The 10,052-nt window shown below is 39.6% G+C and overlaps 1 long non-coding RNA gene across 2 annotated transcripts; it reads right to left on the reverse strand.

Annotated features, from left to right (window-relative positions):
* Positions 1-6,288: 6,288 nt before the first annotated feature.
* On the reverse strand, positions 6,289-9,756 carry LOC121996735. 2 transcript variants are annotated; one of them, XR_006116145.1, is made up of 4 exons: positions 9,028-9,756; positions 8,019-8,159; positions 6,644-6,702; positions 6,289-6,553 (listed from the first exon to the last, which is right to left on the reverse strand). It is a non-coding gene; the product is annotated as an uncharacterized LOC121996735 (long non-coding RNA). The 2 variants fall into 2 exon arrangements; XR_006116144.1 differs by having other exon boundaries at positions 6,289-6,562.
* Positions 9,757-10,052: the final 296 nt, after the last annotated feature.

Consider the following 10,052-nt stretch of genomic DNA (forward strand, 5'->3'; position numbering starts at 1 on the left):
AGTCTGCTCCTTCAGTTTCGCGCGTGCAGGACAGATGTATTTCTCTTTTCTTGTTGGAGGCAACCTCTCTTGGAAACTGCATTCCTCAGTTTTGTGTATATTCATCTAGCTAGAATTTCCCTGAGAAGAGGAGACATAGTTAGGAGAATCAGATAAATCGAATTCCAACCTTTCTTTGCCGATCTCCAAGGATAACTTATGATTTTTTACATCGATGAGGGCTCCAGCGGTGGCGAGGAATGGTCTTCCAAGGATGATTGGGATCTTGGAATCCTCCTCTATGTCCAGGACAATAAAATCTGTGGGAATGATGCATCTGCCTACCTCTACTGGCACATCTTTCACTATACTCATTGAGTATCTACATGAATGGTCAGCCAATTGTAGTGTCACAGTAGTAAGTTTGATGTTCTGGAGTCCTAACTTCTTACATAATGAGTATGAAAGTAGGCTAACACTCGCTCCCAAGTCGCAGAAAGCCTTTTGTATGAGCTCAGGGTCAATTTTTCATGGTATAGAAAAGCTTCTTGGATCCTGGAGCTTTGGGGGAATATCTTCCATGAGTAGAGCGCTGCACTTCTCTGTCAATGCCACAGTCTCGAAGTCGCCTTTCTGTTTTTTGTTAGATAGAATACCTTTTAAAAATTTGGCAAACTTCGGCATTTGGTGCAATGCGTCTATCAGAGGTACTTCAATGCAGATTTCTTTAATCTTCTTAAGGAATTGGTGGAACTCTTCATCCTTTTGGGATGTAATTAGTTTATGGGGAAAAGGAATTGTATGACTTTGTGGGGGAAGTGGAAGAGTCCCTTCGACTTTCTTGGTGATCTCCTCTCTTATCCTTGTTCTGAACCAAATTAGGCATAAGAGGAGAGGGCTCTTCTTCCAAGTCAATTCCTTTCTGAGCAGTCATTTGGGAGTCTCCCAAAATCCGTCTGTTCCTCATATCAATGTGGTTGCAATGTTCCACTGGGTTTATGTCGGGCTTTCCCAAAAATGCTCCCGGTACTCTTGAAAAGGACTGGGCTATCTAGGTTATTTGCCTGTCCTGCATCTTTTGATGCTTTTTAGAATTCTCCAATCTTTGATTCAATTGCTTAATTTCATTCTTCATCTCTTTTTGCTCGAAGAGAGCTTCTTCAAGCATCTTTTCGATTCTGGATAGTTGTAAAGGTTGCTGTTGTTGATAAATCTGTTGTCCAGGTGGGTAGCTTTGTTGCCCAGGTTGATAACTTTGTTTTGCTGGTTCTTGATCTTGATTGCCCCAGTAAGAAAATTTTGGGTGGTTCCTCCGCCCAGGGTTATATGTGTTGGAGTAGGGATTGTTTTGCTTTTGGTTATAACTGACTATCGCATCGCATTGCTCAAGTTAGTTTATTTGTGCTTGTATTGGTCCTAGGGGGCAAGTATCTTGAGCATGATCCAAACTTCCGCAAATTTTGCAAACACACATTATTGCATTGGCTGTGTTGTTCCCCATGATCTCAAGCTTCTTGGTCAAAGCATCCAGCTTTGCAGACATGAGTGTGACTACATCTACGTCGAATTTTCCTAATGCCTTTATTGGATTCCCAGAGAAAGAACCTCCAGATCGTTTAGCTGCCCACTGATGGTGGTTCCGTGCCACATTTTCTATAATCTCTTCAGCTTCATCAAGGCTCTTGTTCATTAACGCCCCTCCTGTTGTAGAATCGAGGGATACCTTTGTGTGATAGTTGATTCTATTGTAGAACGTGTGTAGCGTCAACCACTTCTCGAGGCCATGATAGGGGCACTGTCTCAGCATACTCTTGAATCTGTCTCATGCTTTGAATAGAAATTCTGAGTCTATCTGTTTGAAGTTTACAATTAAATTCCTCATGTGTGTAGTTTTACTCGGTGGGTAAAATTTGTCCAAAAATTTCTGCTCACACTGATCCCAAGATGTTATGCTGTTTGCCGGTAGAGAATTAAGACACTGCTTGGCTCTATCTTTCAGGGAAAATCCAAAAAGGAGCAACCTTATTGTTTCTGGAGGGACCCCATTTACTTTCATAGTACTGCATATCTCATAGAAAAGCTCCAAGTGATGATTTGGATCATCGTGCGGTCCTCCAAATTAATTTTACTGGACCATGTGGATTACTGCAAGCTTGATTTTAAAATTATTGGTTTCAATCGGTGGTCGAGTGATGCTAGACCGAAGCCCTCGTGTATAAGGTGTTGCGTAATCCTTCAAAAGTTTGTCAGCCATTTCAAAAGTTTCTTATTCTGCTTGAATTTTCTGCAAGTTTCTTCTCCTCGGGAAAGTTCTATCAATTTCTGGATCAAACGACAGAAGTTCTCATGAAAGATTAGCTCTTCGCATGCAAGAACAAGATATTGAATAATCCAAGAGCAAAATAAAGAGTTAAAATATATTTTTAATATTTTTTTAATAAAAATATAGAAAGTAAAGTGAAATAAAAAAAACAAAGTCTAGACTAATCCAATATGATTTTAACTAATGTTATAGACGCAGTCCCAGGCAACGGTGAAAAAACTTGTTACGTTTCCGCAAATGCACGGATACGTCGTCAGTAATAAAAGATTATCGATCCCACGAGGGCTGGTTATAAGCACTAGCGATTGTTCACGTAAAATTAGTTAAACTACCGATGATTGTAAGTTAACTATTTCCTAAGAGGAAAGGTAATGGGGAAGTAGACATGAGAACTAGCTAAAGAGAGAAGGTTAACTTGGCTTGGGAAGAGTTCTAGGAATTCAGTTTCATTGTGGTGGAACCTGATGTATCATGTTCTATCTTTTCCTCATTGTCAATCAACATGCATTCGTCAGAAGTTAAAGCTACTATCCTTAAGTACTAAACAGAGAAGATCCCTGTGAAATTCTGTTACGGTTAACCCTTGTCACTAGGCGCCTCGGTAGATCACAAGAATATAAATCTAATCGGTATCATTAAGGATAGAGATAAGGGTTTAGTTCGGTCTCTTACTTCCTTATGGAGAAGTTGTCTCTCCTTTCAAGGGAGTATCCTAGATGTCTGTGAACGAGTTACCCCTGTCACTAGGGCCCATCGGATATACGATCTAAGATCCTCTCTTTACGAAATTAGCAATTCTTACACAATCGACTAATATGACGAGATAATCTCAGCGAGTCTCATGCATATCAAATAGAAACAAAGCAAACGAAATCATCCAATAAGTAAAGGCATAAACATGAGTCTTACATCAAATCCTATCCACAACTACTCCCTGATCCTAGAATAAGGGATCTACTCCATAGACACCGAAGAAAAACCCAAAGACATAATAAAAGTAAGCATGCAATCCTCAAACAAGAAGAGAGAAAGAGAAGAGATGCTTATCCAATAACGTCGAGTGATCTTCGAGTCCAATCCTTTGCTTCTGGAGTTGATGCGATGATGACGGTCATCTCGGAAGTCCGAGATAGCGTGGAACGGCACCAAGGTAAATCCTCTGTGACGGCTCGCCTCCTCCCCTCCCGAGAAGAAGAGCTAAAAGCCTTTATATAGGCTAGGACACGGGCGCCGCATGGCCCGTGCCACGACCGTACGAAATCCGCACGGCCAAGCTCTTCTTGTCTTCGGGTAAAGTGGCACGGTCGTGCCACGTCTGCATGGTCATGTCTTGCTTTGGCTCGGGCTGCACTGCATGGTCGTGTGAGGTTCACACAACCGTGTGGATCTTGGCTGCTGGTTGTGAGGCACGGCTGTGCAAGGTTGCACGTCCGTGCTTTGCTCTCTCTTAGTGAATGGCAACACGGTCATGCAGGGTTGTACGACCGTGCTCTGCTCTCTATCTGGAATCGCCACACGGTCGTGCAAGGGTGCACGACCATGCTCTGTTTTTCTTGGGTGCATCGACAATCGTCATTTTCGCTCCAAAAGTTGTTCCTGTCAACACAAAATCAAACAAAGAGCAGATCTCCAACAAAAGAGTAATAAATACTGAATAAATGATAAGAGAGATGATCGTGCAAAGAATATATACAAATAAAGCAAGTGAATGTGCGTTAAAGCATGCATAAACGATCATAATAGAGGTGTGCAACAGTTTCACCTTGTTCTAGTTTGATGTTGTTGATCTAGTTTCTGAGCAGATCTCGTCTTGCGAGTTTTACCTCCGAGGTTCTTTCGTGTAGTTCTAGGAACTTCTCCCAGAGCTCCTTCGCAGACTCGTAGGCTCCGATCCGATTGACTTCTTATGGCGGTAACACGCTTAGTAGATGAAACTCTGCTTTGTTGTTTGACATGAAATCAGCCTGCTCCTTTTTGGTTCAGTGATATTTTTCTTTACCTTCGGGTGCTACAAAACTAGACTCCATTATTAAAAATAAATTGAAATCAGTTTTGAAAAATACCTCCATATTATTTTTCAAGTTGGCGAAATCCCCCTCTAACTTTGGTGGGTGAATGCTTGATCCGGCCATCTCGTGTGCTTCGTTCGGCGGTTAGTCCTCCTAAAACTGTTAGGCTCTGATACACTTGTTGGTCCGTGTAGGCCGACTAGAGAGGGTTGAGTTGCCTGAAACACTAAAACAAAACACCTTTCTCGACTTTCAACTCAGATTAATAAAGCAATTAAAATAGAATTAACAACTTAAAAGAAATAAGTAAAAGACTATTATTTACTTGGTTACAACCTATATGGTTGTTAATCCAAGGCAGATGAAAGCTCACTAAGAATCTCCTTCGCTGAAAGCGAAGAAGCCTTTTACACACAGTGAAAGTTCAGAAATTACTAGGAAACTGAATACAGAAATTGTTACATTTTTCCTAGGTCTAGGGGTTATTTTATAGATCCTGGAAAAACTTATCCGCAGGCTGAAGACGTCTTCCATAGGACTGGAAGGCCCCTCCAGCGAGGCCAAAGGATAAAACTTTATCCTTTCCGCAACGGCTAAAATTGCCTGGTCGAAGGTGCCTTCCATGGCCATGGAAGGCGCCTTCCATGGCTGGTTGAAGGCACCTTCAGCCATTGATGGCGCCTTCTGCCTGAAGGTCGCGGAGGCGCCTTCAACTCCTGTTAAAGGCACCTCTAGCAGCTCTATAGCTCCACTTTAGCTCTTCCGCTGTTTCGATCGTCTGGGTGATTTCGGTCTACCAAAATAGGGATCAACCGAACTCATTTTCTGGCCTTCTCCTCGAGCAGGATTCCGCTCCAACTTCTTGTCCCTCGAACATCACACACGTCTTTCTCATCCACCGGTGTACTCTTCCACGACATCTCATCCCTCGAATGCACCGAGCCCATCGGCTCTCTCCCATGTCGTCCTTCTCGCTAGCCGCATCTTTTGCTTGACTTCCTATGCTCCTAAGCTCTTGCCAGTTAGACACAGGTATCAAAATATAACAAGACCTAACCTAACTTGGTTGATCACACCAAAAATAACCTTGGGTTCCAATAGATGGATGATGCTGGAAGATTCACCATGGTGATGATGACACGAGTGGAGCTTGACATGCTGGTACAAGCCTAAGCAGCCAAGATAGTGGAGCAGTAACAACAACAGGCGCTAGCCGAACGCCAAGCACAGGAACCCCGCAGCATCAGTCGCTGGTCGACTGGCTAAACACGGTAATTGAGCAGACCAAATATCCACTCGAGGGAATAACAAGAAGCCAACCAACACGTATGGAGAAGCACCCAATGTGCCTATTCCCTTCTATCGAGAATTGTTTAGGACGCCATTGGAGGAACGGGGCCGAGCGGACAAGGAGCAGGGATCCTCATCGGATGATGCACCCGTTCGGGATGCAAGGAAAGGGAAGGCACCGAGGGACGATGATTCGCCTTAGCGGATCAATCAACAATTTTCACAAGGGATCACTACAACAAAAATAGTTTTTCACAGCGCACAAATTCCCTTTTCGTAGCGCGCATTACGCGCTGCACAATTAAAAGCTGTTGAAAATCATAAATTATCCGCGCCATGCTTTTGCACGCTGCGAAAAATATTTTCCACAGCGCACTAAGCATGCCGTGGATACTATTATCCGCGGCGTGCTTTGCGCGCTATGGATAGTATGTTCTGCAACGCGCAAAGCCCGTCGCGGATAATAGTATCCGCGGCGTGTTTTGTGCGCTGCGAAAAATACTATCCGCAGCGCGCAAACGTATGCTGTTGATGGTCTTAACTATATTAAAAAAAATAATTTGAAATAATAAATTAAAATTTTACAACAAATTTGGTGCAAATCAAATCCATACAAAATTAATAAAAGTCATAGTTTTTCATTATACCACACAAACTAAAAAGATCTAAAACAATATATGAAATCTCTAACAAACTAGCAATTACATAACAACAATTCAACTTACAATTCAAACAAATTAGTATAATATGTATCAATCACAAAATACTATAAATTTAGATAACCATGCGACCGTGCTTCCTATTGCATCATCGAGAGACTGCATTTCATCATTTGGTTGAATTAGGTCCACCTTTTCCACCAAAATCTTATCAACCCAAACTTTCCAACATGATCCACCAAGAATAACATGATGCACTTTTATGTTTGGATTTGTGGATGCAATTCGACCTTCTGCAACAACTAAAGTAGATAGTGACATTCAAATTTAAAACAAAAGAGCATAAAATAGCTGGCTGGCCTCGAAGGCAAAGATCTGCTTACTTCTACTAGTTACACTCAAAAAGGATTGTCGACTTGAGACTGGGACAAAACACCTACCACTGCATATTTGCCACAGAAAATAATACCATCAGTATTATGCAAAAGAAATCTTAAAGCTGAAAATAAGGGTCAAAGTTCACGTCATATAACAATTAGAAAATTTGGATTAAGGTACAAATGAGATAAATCTGGATTTCAGGTAATACGTTGCATACATCTATAAAATAGTACAAAACTACTTAATAATTGAAACCAACATTGAAGCTCGAGTTGTTGGAACCTGATCATGATTACAGTAACCCTGCATAATCATATCTAGCTAATCATTATTAACTAAATACCAAACATACAATAACCTGATCATTAACTATAAAGATGACACAATATGAGACCCTTTAAAAGCATGATAACTAAAACTGCACACAAACCGCATAGTATAACAATACTATAGAAAATATAGCTCATGTTGGAAATGAGAAACACAACTACAAACAAAACTCACTTCTTGTTATATCCCATGTCTGTCATCCGCCACCTAAAGTTGCATGTTCAACTTTGCAATAATGAAATACCTCATCAGTCTCACCATTGATCATAGTATAGTTCACATCAAAAACTTAGAAGTTTGAGTTCTCCAAATGTCTTGTCATATTAAAACAAATTTAATTAACTAACAACACATGAAAATTTGGCTCACTGTCTATCTTTTTTATCAGGAAGTACTAAATAAAATTAAAATATTGGATATAATGTAGGATGATTTTATTTTTACAATCATGTATATCACTAAAGCTAAAGCAGGATAATGCTGATCTCTCAATATAATGAAATTACATACTCCTTATGGATACTATTCTACCACATGTCATCCACCATTCAAACCATTACTGCATGAAGAAATAGTGTTTAAGGAATTTTTATCACTTTACATCTTTGGATCTGTTTATGAATTGTTGAATTCAAGTTACAGTTTATAAACTAGATGTATAAAAAATAATGAAAAGATATATTACATTCTAATCATATAATTTGTAACCTAAATTTATTGGTCATATCATAATATGACTCCTAGCAACCATAGATGCATGAAGATCATATACGCCATGAGACCTAGCCTTGCACTAGGCCGGTGCATCAGAAGATGGCCTTTGGAAACCCTACAAAAATCATGTCTCAAATTGAACGGTATTTCCATAATAACAAAAATAGTTTGCTAGTATGAAATGAGAATCTTGCAGGCAGAGTTGCAAGTTATTTCTTGATAACTTAAGTTTGCTGGTGCTAGGTACCATATAATGAGCAGAAAAATGTCTTAAAAATGAATTTATTTGCTTTGTCAAGGAAACTAAAATCTCTTCAAATATGAAGTGCAAACCTTTAGCATTAGACTTTGCTGCAATTGAATGATCAGACCCAGACTCGATGTTTAGAACAAGATGGTCGTCAGATCCCTTTTGCATTGTTCTCAATTGAGCATCAGTTGAAATGGGTAATTTGGTGTTTTTCCTAGTGGCCCCTGCAAAAATGTAGTAACAATTAAAATAATATCTTGAAATAATCCTTGAAAGCTAAAGCTCATTTATGTTACTAACATGTAATTTTCATAAAATACAAGTCATCTGTTATCAAGTTACCAATAGACCTTTTTCCATATTGATTTGCTTGTAATGTCACATTGTCTAAACAAATATAATTCAAGATGACACGGCAGATAAATCTACAAATATCTTATGGTAAAATGTCTTATCATGTTTTCCAAGTTATTTGATTTGTAACAATGTCAATATATGCTTAAATGATTGTAACAATTCCTTAAGATTCTGATGAGAACTTGCAAGCAAGAACACATGAATTGTTAGGAATAATACCTAAATGATTTGGACACACATTATGTGTTTGAACTTTGAAGGAAGTCTGATCCATAGGAAACAAAACTTGGTGTTAGATTGTGGATGCTGATCAAGATGCATGCAGCACATCTTTCAATATATGATAATCTTCCCAGATTATTAAGTACACTAATATTTTGTTTCTACTTCAACAAAAGATATATAATAATAAAATTTAGAAAAGCATGATAAATCACATTAATTAATATTTACATGGACTCAACATAAAAAAGAGAAGGTTAGAAATCTAAATAACCGATATTGTTTTCAATAAATAGACTACAAATGATTGGTACATTTCATCAAACATTTGGTGAGCTTGAATTGAATTAAGCAAAGTACATGCAATCATAACATAGAAGGATAATTCAATATAATCAATCAAACCATCTACACATAACAAAGATAAATAACAACCGACAAGCAAATCAATCCAACACAAGTAGAAATAACCCAATATCGTTGACGTGAATGAAGCTTCAGTTGCGGATGGACCTTCAGATATGTAGTGGTTGTCTAGAAGTGACCTCTTCCCCTCTTCTAACCAGAAGATGGAATATGGAGGGCTGCTGGAGTGGAGCAAGCTGTTTGGAGACGATGAAGGGTTGCCGGAGTGGAGGAAATGAACTCTCCACTTCTAACCGGCAGTGGAGAGGGAATGGGGGTTGTCGGGGGTAGGTATAAAGCTTCCTCTTCCTAACCCAGAAGAGGAGAGGTGGTGATGTGGTGGAAATGAATCCAGAGCTTGATGAGGAAGAGAAGAGTCGGTGAAAGAGGGGATTACCGGAAGTAGGAGTGGAGCTTCCTCTCTTCTAACCCGAAGAGAGAAAGGGGAAGGTGCTTCAGTTCCTCCTCTAACCTAAGGAGAAGTTTTTGGATGATGGATGGAAGAGCGGTGGCTGCCGAAAGGAAGCTATGGCCTCTCCTCTTCTAACCTGAACAGGAGAGATGAGAGTAAGTAGCTCCACCAGCGGTGATGGAGAGGAGGTGGTTGGCCGGATGTAGGAAAGGAGGAAGATAGAGAAGAAGACAACAACTTATGTTGGCGTCGAGAAGATGATGTTGGGTCTCTGCTTGATTGGAGAAGACGGAATGAGGGATGGTGGCTGGTCGGCTGACGGTGGAGACGTGGGAGTTGGTCGATGGATGGAGGGGTGAAGGTTGGTTTCGGCGGAGATGAGTTTTGGAGTTTTGGTTAATTTCGTGAAGGGAGGTTTCGGTGGAAGAAGTTAGGTTATGTAGTGTTAAAAAAATGGTTGAGGTAGATATTAAAAAACACTGGTTGGCAATACTTTTTTGAAACGTATTGTCTTTGATAAAAAAAAAATATATCAAAAGACAACACTTATTTGAAAGAGTATTGTCTTTAATAAAAAATATAAAATATAGATAATAATTTTCACTAAAAGTGTTGTCAAAAAAAAAGACAACAATTTTTTAAAAAAAACGTTGTCTTTTAAGTGTTGTGAAATCATAATTTTCTTGTAGTGTTTACATAACCTTCTTTAATAAATTCTTAA

This window comes from Zingiber officinale, chromosome 6A (assembly GCF_018446385.1).
Source record: "Zingiber officinale cultivar Zhangliang chromosome 6A, Zo_v1.1, whole genome shotgun sequence".
Lineage (NCBI taxonomy): Eukaryota > Viridiplantae > Streptophyta > Magnoliopsida > Zingiberales > Zingiberaceae > Zingiber > Zingiber officinale.